Source organism: Aedes aegypti, chromosome 3, assembly GCF_002204515.2.
Source record: "Aedes aegypti strain LVP_AGWG chromosome 3, AaegL5.0 Primary Assembly, whole genome shotgun sequence".
Taxonomy (NCBI): Eukaryota; Metazoa; Arthropoda; class Insecta; order Diptera; family Culicidae; genus Aedes; species Aedes aegypti.
This window is the reverse complement of record NC_035109.1, coordinates 95,286,542-95,291,319: the sequence shown is the minus strand read 5'-3', so window position 1 is coordinate 95,291,319 and position 4,778 is coordinate 95,286,542. Positions and strand designations below refer to the sequence as shown.

Here is a 4,778-nt window from a genome sequence, read left to right as displayed (position 1 = left end):
AGGTTAATAGTTACAACGGTGAGACGTTAATACGATTTTTCAACAAACTGTGAATGGTTCGTCACTGTGAGTGTCGACCTAAACTCTGATTCATAAATTATTTATGTCTAATTTTTGTTTTCAAAACAACTTTTTCTTTTTACCTTTATTTTTGTAATTAAAAAAAACTCTGAATGGTTCGACACTACAAGTGTAGACTTGCGAAAGGTTCACTTCATTCAACAAACTTTGAAAGGTTCGTCACATCAAGTGTCGGCATAATTTTTCTCTACATAGATTGTTCATATCAAATGAAAATATTATATTTACTTATAAGCATGTTTATATCTCACAAATAATTAATTATCATGGTCTAATTGCTTATCAAAGTGAATCCTGTGACCCAACGATCCTCCCCATTAACAATCATCCCTCCCAGTAACCTTTGTGGAGATGCAGAGGCAAACACGGTCTCCAAATAGCAAAGGTTACACACTAACATTCCTCCCCCCAGTCCCTCCTGACTACAAGGACGTGGCCGGTGCCGTTATTGACCGTGTATAAATAAAGGCACCGAATTATGCACACTGAAGAAGATTATGGCCAATCCCAGCCGAACTTCTACACGGAGAACATGGAATATACTAATTAGTATGAGATATATTATTCTTTCAATATAATCCTTTTTTAATCATTGAGAAGCTTAAAAAATAATCGCTGCTGCATTACATTCTATACTTCATTATGTTTATTCTTGATTTATTTTTTGCTGTGCTTATCGAAAGAATCACGCTAATTTTCGGACTTGTGCAAATTTTATTTTCTGGTTTCGTTTGCTTTCTATCTCGAAGAAATCAGCTCGCACTCTTCCAAAAATCGTCATTGTTGCTTGAATTCAATTAATTGTGATCGTCTAACAGTGCGATAAGTGAAAACCACAAAAAAAAACATGAACATGACAAAATTGCTCTGAACACTATATTTCGCAGTTTCATAATAATCACCTGCCACCGCGATTGTATCCGCGAAGGTATTGTATCCAGCTCTCATCCGGAACAACTTAATCCTCCAAGGGAATCCGCCGCGGAAAGCATTACAAAGATATGAATTGATTGCTTAAAATGGAAACGAGGTAAGTTTGTTTGTAGCATTCATATCGGTGTTAAGTAAGCATGTCTATTTTTTCAGTTTTCTTTCTGGAGGAGTGCGTTCTGAACACCGTGAGCAAATCGGCAAGGATGTCGATCGCGGATCTTATTCAATGCGGGAACGGTCCGGAAAAAAAAATCGAAATAGCAAACGGCTAAGCCAATCTGTTAAGAATTCGGTGTGAGATTTGATTCAATTGAAAATAAATGCTTTACTTGCTGTTTCACTTCCTCACTTTTTCGTTGCTTTTGTTTACAATAATTCAATAAAAATGTCTGATTGTATTCAATTTAATGAATTTAAGAATTTTATGCATCAAATGTATAATTCCAAGAAATTGTTTTATCGATTTAAAAGCCGTTCATACTAGCCAAGCTTAATGTATAAAAATGCATCACAATGAGTTAATAGACCGAATATGGTTTTAGAATGGTATTTAAGTTGTATAGCGTATTCTTTTTTCAGCGTGTAGTTGATTCTTTGTGCATTTTGACTGACTTCGGTCAATCACGGAATAGCAAGCATTGATATGAATAGTCAGTCTAAGCAAAGCTAAGCTAAGCAAATTGTAATAACTGATTTCACTGAACTCAGTGCCGGATTTGGACTTTGAACCCGGGTTAGATCTCATGAAGGGGCCCTTAGTACAAAAATCAGCTCGTTTTGGGATTCCACAAACCAATGTATTGAAAATAAATGGACACCGAATTTTCTGCCGTTCTAAGCATATTTGTTGACAGATATGCGACCTCTTCAGTGTCACCATAGATAACAGACGTTAGTCCGATGGTAAAATTGTGTAAGCCAATCAATGGTCATTTTGCATGGCAACACAAGTAGCAACATCGTGGTGGCGCTGTCATCGCTAAGTTCCCATGACGATGTCAGTGGTGAATATGATATATTTCACGATACTTATATTCACCACTGATTGACGCAATTCGCTGTGTGGCGGCGCTAGTGATTGCAAGGAGTTTCAATTTGAATATTTACACAGGTTTTCAGAATTTTTTTGTTCTGGCATAAACATCTGTTATCTGTGCTTTCAATAAGAACCCTTTCCTGCAATCAAGTTAGGAATTACAACTGTAATAAAACCTAATACTTTATCACTTCTCAATACTGATAAGGTAACACGACATGCACTTAACAATGGACACGGGATATACTACAATAGATCAAATATTGGTCGCAGTGGTTTATGTACCGAACAATAAATAAAGACAACGATGGATTATGTATACATGTATACATGTATATAGTGTTGCTTAGGGCGATCTTTGGCGGAGTATCCAGTTCCCAGAAAGTCACCAAAGCTGGAAGGGTACGATGGGCGGAAAACGTTGTGAGAGTGCCGGACAACAATCTCGCAAAAATGGTGTTCACCTCGAATCTGGTCAGAACAAGACGAAGAGGAGCGCAGGATCTTGGAAGTGTGAGGCGATTGAGAAACTGAAGGCTGGCAGCCATCGACCAAGTTTGTAGGCGTAATATAGGGTCGCATGACATGTCTTGAAAGACGTAGTGCCACAAAAAGTAAAGTAAGTAATAACTAATACAACACTGCATAATTCAGTGCAGGAATGTATGCCGTTTCTTGACAGATGAGAGTGATAATAGTCTATTACGATGAGAAATTGCAAAACAATGTAAAAAACAGTTTCCCCTGGAATAATTGAAAAATTTCAAAAAATAAGATCTTTGTATTGTTTTGTTTGAAATTTGGATTTAATGTTTTAAATGGATGTGATATATGGGAACTGCCATTTCAATTGTAGGTTCTACACAATGGTGAGTACATTATAAACATCATGTCGAATAGTTCAATGCAGAAGTTCAATAAAGGGTTTAGCAATAATATAATTGCTGATTTCAAATTCTCCAATGGCCTACAGAGACCAATTTGAGTGTCTAACATTTTGTAAAGTTTGTAGCTGCTGACGTAAACTCGCATTTATGAGCAGTTCATTTACCAATTGAAAGCAATTTTTAATATCGTTGCGATGCTACACATAGCAACAAGTTTGCTGATTTTATCGCCACTATTTTATTCTAAATCTAATGCAAATGCTCTTTCAAATGTGTTGTTTCAAACCGAACTGCTAATACTGCAAACTAAACATGAGCACTTCGGAAGGTTTGACTGTGTATTTGTGGATCTGAACTCAGAGCATCCGTTGTTCGATGACTGGATCCAAAGCATCATATCGTCATCTAAGCTAAGCCAAATCACAAAATATGTCGTCAACATAATGTTTAATACAACGTTGAACAGTTTTCCACGAAAACCAGGCTTGGTAGTGATGAGGGTTGATCAACAAAATCTCGAAGGGGTAATAAGTGAACACGTTGAACTGTTTTTCTCTTCGATCGATTGCAACACTCGAGTATTGGTGTTGCTGAGCAACACCATGGATGAAAACTTCTCAAACATGGAATGTTAACCGAACTACAATTTGACAAGGTGGTCTATATGACAGCCAGTGCACGACTGTTTATTAGAAGTGATGTTTCAGGATTATATAACACCTTCCAAAAGATAGGATTTGAAATACCACAGCTCTTCCGAAGTATTTTGTACAATTCAAGTGGTCGACCCATAAGAATTACTGCCCTATACCCATGGTACGTTGCATCCATGTGGGCAATAGAAACATCTAAGTTCCTTCGAACTACGATTGGTTATTATCCGCAAATCTGCAGTGAACATACGATACCACTCAAATGTGTTATATTTCTGAACGGACAAAATCGCGTAGATATGTCCATGGACATTTTTACGAGGTTTTTCAATCTTCAACAAATGTACCACATCATACACGATGTTCAACCGACTTCTCTAGTGGCACTTGTTCCCCAAAGTAGAAAGTATACTGTAGTTGAAATCTTCACCAAACCGTTCACTTGGAAAACATGGGCTGCATTGATCATACTTCTTGCCTTGACTGAAGCAATTAGTAAAATATTTTCTGACTTGTTCAAGAACGATCCTCTGCTACTGGCAATTTGTGGATTAGAAAGATACAACTTACATCGAGCTAATGTACGCGAAAAATTTACTATGCTTTTTCTCATAATTTTCTTCTATGTGGTCATCAGTGCCTATGAAACGAAGGTCATATCATTCATTACAAATAAACCATCAATTGAGCAGATAAAAACCATTCAAGAATTGGTAAAATCCGGTATGAAGATCAAATCGGACATGAGAGGCGACCCTTCGATTGTGAATGATTCGCTTATTGGTTCTCTCGTGATTCATAACAACCCGAACGACAATAATTTCCATCTGGATGGAGCAAATGCCTATATGATGAGATCAGTATCGGCACAGTTTGTGACATCACTGTGGGCTAATTATGACTTCGAACATGGTCAGCCAAAATATTTGACCATTGATGAACGTAGAAGGACTGATGTGCACGTGTACTGGCTCGATACGAGGAGTCCCTATTCGGAGATGTTTCACTACACGCTGAAGGTGTTTTTCGAAAGCGGCTTGTTGGAAAAGTGGCAAGAGAAATCTTTTCACAAGTATTGTGTTGCGGATAGAGCTGCTAATAGACACATGATGGAATTTTACTCAAGCAGACTTGGATTGGTAACATTCGAAGATTTAGTACTCTTATGGGCAGCATGGTTAGTAGGTT

The 4,778-nt window shown here is 37.4% G+C and overlaps 1 long non-coding RNA gene across 1 annotated transcript; it reads left to right on the top strand.

Moving 5' to 3' along the window:
* Positions 1 to 658: 658 nt before the first annotated feature.
* LOC110679490 lies at positions 659 to 1,362 on the top strand. The gene is made up of 2 exons (XR_002502524.1): positions 659 to 1,111; positions 1,168 to 1,362. It is a non-coding gene; the product is annotated as an uncharacterized LOC110679490 (long non-coding RNA).
* Positions 1,363 to 4,778: the final 3,416 nt, after the last annotated feature.